This window comes from Vidua macroura, chromosome 3, assembly GCF_024509145.1.
Source record: "Vidua macroura isolate BioBank_ID:100142 chromosome 3, ASM2450914v1, whole genome shotgun sequence".
Taxonomy (NCBI): Eukaryota; Metazoa; Chordata; class Aves; order Passeriformes; family Viduidae; genus Vidua; species Vidua macroura.
This window is the reverse complement of record NC_071573.1, coordinates 91,631,254-91,642,078: the sequence shown is the minus strand read 5'-3', so window position 1 is coordinate 91,642,078 and position 10,825 is coordinate 91,631,254.

Below are 10,825 nucleotides of genomic sequence, written 5' to 3'. Positions count from 1 at the left end.
TATATCTGAAAGTTGATGATGTTTCTAGCTACTGTAATAAGGCTCTGCCTACAAGACTTTGGTCTGCGTCCTTAGACTGCTGTTTCACTTACCACTTCATAAACAGAATTTTTCATAAGGAGTCTGTTGTGTTCTCGTTGCTCAAAGGAAAAGCTACTGCTTAGAATATCAGCTTCATGTTTTGAAATATTGCAAAGTTTGTAAACAGGAAAATCTGTTAATTTCCTACACTTTTTGTTGAGGGTGAAAGATAAAGGTCTGATTCTGCCTCCTGAGAAGTGTCAAAGTTTTGCCACAAAGAGTCAGATGATGATAGTGATTATTAGTTTAGGTACAGTCTTGTTGAGTAAGCAAGTTGGATGTAATAGAGGAGCCTTTTAACTCAGAGCTCTTTTCATACCAAGATTTAGTTGCTTCTTCTGACCTTTTGTTTTTCCTTGCTTTGGCCATGTATTAGTCTGGGCGTAAGGAAAAGATAGCTAGTTACAAATAGAGATGTTGATTCAACAGAAGTCTGAAGTAATGATTATTTTGAGATTATATAAAATATTCCTTCATCAAGAAAATTATGTGAGCCTTCTATCTATGAGCCTGAGATGTGATGAATATGCTTGCATGAAGCGATCTAAGAGTCAAGCTAGTTTTGTGTTTTGAAATGATTAATGAGCAGATACTATTACTGTTTGTTCATGTGCAGCTGTTATAATAGCACCTGCTTCAGCAAAGAATTGATGACTAGATGCTTTTCCTTCATTCTATATAGTGTTTTTCAGTAGTCTAGGGATCTAATTGCTAGTTGCGCTTATGTTTTTATAATTTAGTTTTATTGTCCTTATAATTATCATATAATGACATTAGTTGGTATAACTAGTTTACTGCTGTAAAATTGTCCTTTACTAATTGTATTAGTAACTTGACTAAAAGAATAAGATGTGCACCTATACAGTCCTTTTCCCCAAGAGTTCACTGAAGGAGTTGAGACAAGTTAACTTATAAAAATTGAAGGGGTACTACAAAAGGTGACAGAAACATAATTCTTGGAGCTGTAGATCTCTTGTATGCATTGAATTAAAGACAGCAGGGTGCACAGTTTTGTGTAGAGAAGATGCTCAGGTGATCAAATGTTAAACTGATTTGTCTCAGTCTGATTGGAGATTAGCATCAGTTAAACCTTCTGTGTAAAGAGACTGTAATTCAGTGCCCTGAGCAGGAGACCAGCAAGCAGACATTGTCCAGCTGCTAGTTCAGCTCTTGAGTCACTTGATATCCCTGAGCCAAGCTGGTCAGGATATAAAAAACATGTGGTGTTTACATGAGGTTCTTTAATGGAAGAGAACAATAGCGTCTGTTTTGTTTGTTTGTTTGCTTTAATTCAAAAGAATTCTCTTGGAATGTGTGCCAGGGTATTTGGAAACTTCTGTTGGCTTTAAAATGGCTGAAGTACTGAGGTTACTGAGGTCACCATTTTTCCTGCAGTCCAATGTGAGAAAAACATAAAAGTTGCTATAAATTTGTGAAATGTGGATTTCAGAAATTACTGCTACTTAGTATTACTAACACCTCTAGAGAAATCAAAGGTTTCAATTTGATTGTTGCTCAGTCTGGATTCAAGCTTTGTCCTTTATGCTAAGACTAACAGCTTGCTTATTAAAATGATTTTCATAATTGTTTGCTTGAAAGGAACAGTTAACAACTTTGCCTTGCCTCTGGCCTGTTCAGAGTCTAGTTCCTGAGTCCTTAAAATAACTGTTAGAGCCAGAAGTCCTATCTAAAGCTGACTGAAACAAAGGATTGGGAAGAGAAGACTGTTATCAAATGTACCTTCCGAGGGTATATAAAAGTGGCATTCTCTTTTAGCTAGAACTGCTTTCAGCTCTGGTAGTGTAGCCCATTTGAAAGGTGCACCGTGCTGGTGTGTACCTATCATTCAAGGCAATAAAAGACACATGTTAACTTTACAGCATAGAGCTACTCTATGTTCATGTTCAGAGTATGAATAGAAAAAAACCATGGGGCATGACTGCTTCTGAAGACAACATTCCTGCGTCTTTGGGGATTGGCATCCTTCCTTGGCAACTGCAAGTTTTTAGACACCTTTTGAAGATACTTGTAGGATGTTTATTAATTTAGCCTCAGAATGCTCTATGAGGAACAGCTGGATATGATGCAGAGGTAAGGAAACTAAGACTATTAAATCCTGCCAAATTAAATACTTCTTTAGTGTCAAAGGCCAAGATGAGTAGACATTTTTTCCACACATTTTATTTCTGAAGGAATTAATATCCCCTTACTTACAAGCACCGTGACCCCTACGTTTCCATACTAAATTTACACACTAAGTAAACTTGTTTTAATTAATTCTACTTCCATGAGGGTAAGAGATTGCTGAAGTTGCTAAAACAAATCTGCCAGATCTAGTTTGCAAACTCTTTGTTTTGTTTTTTTTTTCTTTTTGGCAAAGGAATTTGCCAGCTTGATATTTTTCCTCTTTTCAAATTTTATTTTATTCCTGAGGTAGTTCTGCCTCTGCAGGTTTTTGCAGCTTAGTAGTAAACAAGAGCTTTGGGATGCAGCTTCATGTGTTTCCCGGGGCGGTGCACACTGTTGTGCTGTGAGGTGGCTTACCACAGTGTGAAGCTTTCCTTTGTTCTTCATAAACTGAGTATATTTATTTTCCTCTGTTCTTCATAAACTGAGTATATTTATTTTCCTCTGCAACTTAAAGTTTGAGAACATTCCAGGAAAAATAGAGGAAATGGACCGAGCAATCGGTACACATTGCATTTAGCCTGGCAAGCTTTCATCTCCTGATGTTTGCACTAGGAAGACATTCGCAGTAACAACCAAATGGGAATAAACAGAAAGGGCAGTTCTTAGAAGAGATTTTAATTATCTGAATCACAGAATCATGGCTTCCAAATGGGATCTGAGACACCCAATAGAAAAGTTATATGATGAAGGATGATGCACTGAAAAGAAGTGCCACTTGGAGAGTGTACATTCCCAAAGCAGGGGTCATCATTTCATTCCCTGCCCTGCTCTGAATACTTCTGTTCAGTCTAAGTTTGCTGGGGCAAGATTGGTGGCCCCAGCCAAGGCCAACCAGACATGCTTTTGGGGGTGTTGGACATCCTGCCTTGCAGTATGTGCAAGTAATCTATTTGTTATAGAACAGCTTTAATAAGAAATAACAAGTATCTCCCCAGAACCCCTGTAAAACTAGTAAACATGGATGTGAGTGGGTGCCTCAGTGAGAGCAGAGAGGTGAACCTATGAGCTGAAGATGGGTATCTCCACCAAAATTTGATGTTGCATCACCTGCTGTCTTTGGGGAGCAAAAAGGAGCAATCCGTTCTCTTATTTTTAAGAGGATACTGTAGGGGTTTCTTACTGCAAGAAGCATTCAGGCAGCTCCTTTCTATCTATGCTGATAAGAAATTTGGTTTAGGTCTAATACTTCACACGTCAAAGTTTATTAACTGGGGATGGCCAGTTAGGATATTTTATAGAGGCATTAAGTTTTATTAGTTCTCAGTTGCATATTTCAAGGAAAAAAAGGTACAATTTTTTTTTTCCTCCTTTTTCTCTAGAACCCATTTCCTGTTGCCTCCTGTGAGCTCAGTGTTCACACAAAGAGCTGACTTTTGCTTGCAAGACAACTTGAGGAGCAGGCATCTCAGGGTTGGGGAATAGGATTCAGTGGCTTAGTGTAGAGTAAAATACACAAATGTCTTCATATAAAGGAAAATTGACAAATGTGTATGAAAGTAATAATCAGTTACAACCAGTTTTCATTAAGAGTATATATATCAGGGGCTTTTTACTAGCTGATTTATCCAAATGGGTATGGCCTTCCCACACCTCACTCATTTTTTGGGGGGGGTGGAGGGGATACCCAAGGAAAATACTGCTCCTATTATACAAACTCCAAGAAGACCTTTGAGGTTCAGAGTACTTATCACAACTTCTGTACTCTGAATCAATGAAAAGGTCTTCAATTTCTTTTGGACGATTTGGGATCTGCCTTAAATGACAAACATGAATAGCGTGGGTTAGATCTGTTCTCCCTGTAAATTTAATCATAAAAATATTGAGAAAGAAAATACTGAGTACCCTTACACTTGCCTTGAGTACACATATTAGTAATTGATAGTGTCTAGACAGATGGTGATCTGGCAAGTAAAGTCTGAGAAAAATAAACTTACAGATATTAAAGTCAGCCACATTTCCCAGTGGTAATAGAGGGGGGCTAACACAGTTGCCAGCAATTTTGTTTAAAACCTACTCCCTCTTTAAAAAGTGTGCCTTTTTAAACACTTCACGTAAAAACCCAACAAAGTCTGTAGGACCTGAAAAACTACCACGAAAAGTAGTCTGATGATAAGATGAATATTTGTCTGGGTGTGTGCAACACAGTGAATCAAGTTTTTCTTCTTTCTTCTTGAAGGACTCAGAGTCTTTTATGAAACCATAATCATATAGTGTATTGTCAGCATGTCATTACTAATGTCCACAGGAATTTTAAAAAATAACAATGAGGTGCACTGTTATCAAGTGGTGATCACGGGGCTTCAGCACAGCAGCATTCCTGATCATCTCATCCTAAAATTGCAGTTCACCTTCTCATCAAGCTTGAAGATGGTTTGCTATAGAAAAATTGTAACCTAAACCAAGTTTAAACTTATGGCACCTGAACATAGAAAAGGTTACCCCAGTTTTACAGTAAGCCAAAGTTAAAGTTTTCCAAAAGACACAACAGAACAAGCCAATCTGCCCCCAGCTTGTAGCTCTGCATGGGGTGGTTGTGACCCCAGTGCAGGATCCAGCACTTGGCCTTGTTGAGCCTCAGACAATTGGCCATGGGCCATCAATTCAGCCTATCCAGATGCCTCCATACAGCCTATTATGCAGTTTCTCTAACAAAATTAATGTTAAGCAGTCATCTTGTCATGCCTGACAGATTCCACCAAAAGCTTTTGAACTTGCTGACCAATTTTGAAATAAATTTGACAGATGGACCAAAGATTCAGTTCACCAAGTTCCAATGATGAAAGTAGGCAATGGGGGAAAGAGACACATTTCTGGTATCTGCATGGAAAGAAAGCCTGTTGTACAACATCTATTTTCAGGTTTTATTTATATCATGACAAACAATCTTTAAAATATTTTAATACAGTTCCATTACTAGAACCCAAAGAATTCGCAAGGGAGAGTTTGGCAGAGGAAGCCAAGCCCAGCTTCACAATTTCTGCCATGTAAGACGAAGATTTTAATCAAGTAGGTAAAATTTTACATGAGCTTCTACAAGTGAAATTAAACCTCAAGAATAAGTATGGAAAACTGTAAGTCCACTCTGTGCAATGACAGTAGAGAGGGAGAAGGCTGTCTGGAGTTCAGGACACCAGGTTTCCAGTATGAAGGAGTGATCCAGCTTGGAGAAAAGGGGGTGTGGGTGGCCAAGAAAAACCACTGACAAGATAAAAAGATCTGCTTAGAAAAACTTTAAACTTCTTTCTGAATAACGAGATTTTTTTTTCTCTTACAAGAATAGGGCTTTCAAGAGACCAGCTTGTTTAAAACACTGAAGGACTCCCTTGGTCGGCATCTAGAAAGGACCTTCTGAGAAAGCATTAGTTTTACAGGAAAGAGCAAACCAGACCTTTTTCATGAGGTCAGGCAAGATCTGCTGTGTGGAGAGTCTGCAGCCTCACCAAGCTGCCAAGGGCACCCCAGCCCAGCTGCTGGTTGCTGTGTAGCAGCACTCTCCTCCTGCTGCCAGGGCTAGGAGCTGGTGCTGTGGCTCTGGGACTCACTGCCATGCTGCAGGAAGGACACAGACAGCTTGTGAGTGGTCTCCTCATGCAAATCATGGTAATGGAGATTAGTTTCATCTGGCTGAACACGAACCTTTCTTTCTTACCTTTGTCGGTACTGCTGTGCATAAAGGTGTTAATGGTCAGTGTTAACAGCAAACTCAACAAGTGAGGCAAACTCCTCTGGTCCCAAAGGAAGGGCTTCACAAGGCACTGGGAGGGAGCAGGGCTAAGCTGTAAATAATTCACTATATTTGAAGGAGCATTTTCTGGAAGTTCACAAGAGGAGGCTGGTGTATGACAAGCATTTTAGTATTATTGCAATGAAGTACTCAGTCTAAGTGCTTCTGTTAAGTTAGAGCAAGTCAAGTAATACCAGAACCCCTGTTAAATTAGCCACACAACTATTATTAACTATTGAGCTATAAAACAATAAAACCCCAGAACATACCTTGCTTGAACTGGAGAAAAAATTTCCCTCTGCCCATTCCCAGTGGGGCATTGTGTGTTGTGCAAGAGGAAGAGAGGAGAGCAGAGTAACCTGCTGGGTGAAGCTCCTCAGGTGAGCTTTGTGTGTTTTACTGCTTTGATCTGTCACTCTCCATAATGCTGGTGGTGTGACAGTGGTCTGTGCTGGTAATCCTGCACTCTGCACGAATCCCCCATCGGCAGGGAGCTGCCATACCTGCTCTGCTGGCTGAGGCTTTCCACTGGCTCCCTGCCTTGGAGCCCCAAGCATTAACCCATCTGTTTAAAGAGGAACAGGTTTTGGTTTTCACTTCTCCAGGGGTGGCTCTTGGCAGGTTTTTGGGGCTTTTGGAAAATTCTGTCCTTGGTGGGGTGATTAAATGCATTAAAGTGCAGGAGGGTCAGAGCAGGATTACAGTCTGACCTAAAGTTTTCTCCTGTGCATACAGAGACCAATACCATACAGAGACCAGTATAATTGACTCCAGGGGAGTAAACTGGCAAAACATCATCCATTTACTTTTTATTTTAACTCACTTTGGCCAAGGTCTGTTTGTTCATCCAGTATTCACCCATCCTAAGACTGGACATTCATTATTTTTTCTCCTGCTCTCCTCCTGCCCCTAGATTTTCCTCTGAGTGCAGGAGTCAATGAGTCTCTAGTCATGCTATGTGTACCCCCTTGTCCTACCATCTCCAGCCTCTCAGGCAGGGAATCCCACTCCTCTCTGTGGGGAATCAGAGAAGTCTATAGGCAGTGAACATGAACCAGCCCTTCTCCACCCTGAAACGTACTGCTGCTTTTGCTGTCAGCTTGGAGGGCTCTGCCTCCAGGGATCCTGCTCTGCCCACAGCCACTGCTGGTCTGCACTGAAGATCACGGGTGTTACCTCCTGTTCTTGCTGTGACTTGAGCAGAGAAAATCTGGATGTTTGGCAAACAGCTTTTCATGACACCCAATGTTTATAGCATCCACAGACATTAGGAGACATTAGGTTGGTCACAGTTGTTCTTGTGGCAGTCATGACTCATTGCTGTAGGTGCCAGAGCCCAGTGTAAGGCTGTCACCACCTGCAGGTGACAGGGGAGAGGCTGTAGACACGAGGTCAGCAGCATGTCCTTGTGCCTCCCCTCCTCACCTGGTGTTTGGGGCAGAAGGCCCCACCAACTGGTCCATGCCATGTCCTGGCAGGGACATTCTGCTGGGGATGAAGGAATGAGGGACCTGATCCTGCCACAGGAAATTGCTATCTCCTCTAGAAGCAAAAAGGGGCTGAATGTCCAGATGCCATGTGGCTTTGACCTTTGCTTAACAGTTTCCACCAGGCACAGAAAGCACTGAGCAAAGAGGACACTCTTGTGCTGTGGTGGGTATTCTTTATGACTGTCTTTCTTTAGAAGAACAAATAGATTGGGCAGCCCTTGGAAACAGAATACTTAAGCCACATCACTGATGTCAAAATTGCCAAAAGATGTGTAGTTTAAATCTTGACACAACTGATTTGGAGAAATGAAAAACACTCATCTGAGACACGCCCCCCAAGACAGAGACAGTTCTGCTTCCTCACTTACTAACTGGACACAGCAGAAATGAGCTCAGAGTGAAAAGGTGGCCAAAGACCTTCCTCACTTGTCCTGTCCCCTAAGAGATTATCTGTGCTGTACAGAAGATCATCTCACATTGCTCACAGAAATCAAATGATCCAACAAGGAGAGAAAGCATGATTGTGGCAATGACATTGTTGATGCTGCCATCTTCAGGGCCACAAAGGCTGCCCCAGGGTGTCTTTCATATGCCACGTTTGTGTCCTGCTGCCCCAGGGTGTCTTTCATATGCCACATTTCAGATAACTTTCTGGATATGCCACACTGCACATGGCCAATTCAAACAGAAACATCTGGAGACTGCAGCTCTTTGGTATGAGAAGAGCTATGGTTGATCCTAAGTGTTACCAGAATCACAAAATAGCAGAGGTTTCAGTCCACCTCACTGTCCACTTAACAGTCCCATACTTCTTCAGCTTGTCTCTGAGGATGTTTTGGAAGACTGTGCTGAAAGGCAGGCTACCAACAAGATAAAAATTATCCACTGCTTTCTCCTCATCCACCAAGCCAGTCCTCTCACTGTAGACTGTTCTGAGGTTGGTTAAGCACAATTTCCTTTTCATAAATCCATGCTGACTGGCCTTAATCACTTTTTAGTCTTCCATGTGTTTGCAAAGTTACAAAGAGGATTTTTTTTTCATTACCTTTGCACATTTCAAGGTGTAGCTGAGCAGTGTGTAGTTTCCCAGATCCTTCTTCTTGTTCTCCTTGAAGACAAAAGTTACATTGCTTTCTTCCAGTCTTCAGACTCTCCCAGTCACCATGACTTTTCAATGACTATTGAGTGACCTCACAATAACACCTGCCAGCTTCTTCTGTGCTCATGGGTGCATTCCATCAGGGCCCATGGACTTACATGTATTGGGTTTGTTTAAGTGTTACCTAACCTGTTTTCCCTGCATTGATGGTGACTCCTCCTTGCTTCAGGAGATGAACAATGTTGGGGAAGTTCACCTTGTGAAAGACCAAAACCCCTTAGTGCCTGGGGACTGCAGCAGCTCGGGGAGGAAGAGGATTTACATGGCATGGGGACCCAGGAGAGTCAGAGGAGGATGGGAAAATGATGCAGTTCGTTTAAAGAGAAAAATTAAGGAAGTCAGCTGGTGTCAGAGTAAAATAGATGCAATCAGTAATCAAAGCAGAGCATGAATAGCAATTGGAATTGCACATCTTAACTCCTGAAGCAGTTGAACCTGACTCGTGCAATCTATGCTGACTGATCCTGATTCAGTACAGTGCCTTTTCCTGGCCACATCCCTGCTGAGACCCACCACAGGGGTCACTTCTACATATTGTTTCCAATGAAGTAAAATACTGACTCCTTGGCCATAGTTATTAAAAAGCCCCAAATTACTACCCTGAGGGAAAGCAGGGCAAAATTGCCAGGAATACCAGACACACAGATTATTAAATATCCCAAAGACCACAAGGAATGAAAAGCTCTCTACAATGAATGGAGATGTATCCTCTAAAGCTTCCTCAGCTGGAATCTTTTCTACCACCAGAAGTTTGGCAACCTTGTTTCATTTAAAAATATAGAGAATGCATTTAGACTATTGTAGAAAATAGTCCATAGTCTTGCCAATCCTCCCAGGGGGAGGAGCTTTGTACAAGGGGTTGAAAAGGAAAATATGTCTCTGCTCAGTCTGACCTGCAATTTTTTCACATGCAAAGGTAGAGATCCTGGGGAGAAGAAGGCCAGAAGAAACACGGTGTATGTTCCCAGGGCTGGAGAGATGTGGGCCAAATCCCTGTTCTGCTTTCTCATTTCCCCTTTGCTGTGACTGATACAAAAACATTACCCTTTCTCAATTTGATGTTCTCAGGATAAATACACTAATAAATTCAGGTGTGCAGTTGCTGCCTTGTACTATTTAGGTAGTTCCTTATCATTATATGTCTATTTCACATTTAAATGCTGCATGAGTCAAAATCCTCCAAACATCAAAGTCAGGTTTCTGTAAGATACAGTCTGGCTAATGTAGGATTCTGAGGAACATTGTAGTGCTCTGAGGGCCTCAAAAGAGCCCTTATATATAAAAATACTTGCTTCAGAGCAAGCACGAGATTGCTTCCAAAGAATTAGCCCTTAGATACTTAAGCCAGTGCTTTCAGAGCTAAGATCTCAGGAATGTAGTATCATCATCCATGCCATGTAGGGGATTTGTGTTTGGCAGTACCCATCAGAAACAGCACCCATCAGAAACAGTCATAAGCCAGAACAAACCATTTTGCCTGTGTAATCATCTACATCCTGACCTCCTTGCATCTCTGCTGGCTTCCTAATGCTTTGCTGCACCTGGGCCTTGAAGAAAACCATTTTCTGCAGGAGAAAACAAGGTCACAGGGTTACCTATGGGTGGATCCCCACAGATCAATTGGTGTTCCTTCATGAAGTTAATCTGAACAACCTGAGCGTTCATTACATTTTCTCAAATATAGGATCAGAGGTTCATCTATCCAGTGCTCTTTCACCTCTGATTCTCCCTCTCTACTATGCTCTCGTGAGACTCCACCTAGAGTGGAGTGCTGCATCCAGGTCTGGGGCTCCCAACACAAGAAAGATGGACCTGTCCATCCTGGAATGAGTCCATAGGAGGCCACTAAGTTGATCACAGGGCTCGAACCCCTTTTCTATGAAGACAGGCTCAGAGAGTTGGGGCTGTTCAGCCTGGAGGAGAGGAAGCTCTGGGATGACATTATAGCACTTCCAGTACCTAGAGGGGGCCTGGATGCAGCTCTAAGTAATCTGCTCTAGTGGAAGGTGTCCTCACACACAGCAGTGGGGTTTGGAGCTAAATGATCTTTAAGGTCCCTTCCAACACAAACCATTCTATGATTCTACTATTCTTATCACTGCCCAGCTGGGCACAGTACCTTAGAACTGGTAAAAGAAGCTTAAAGCAATGACACATATATGTTTCTTTTCACATATCCCA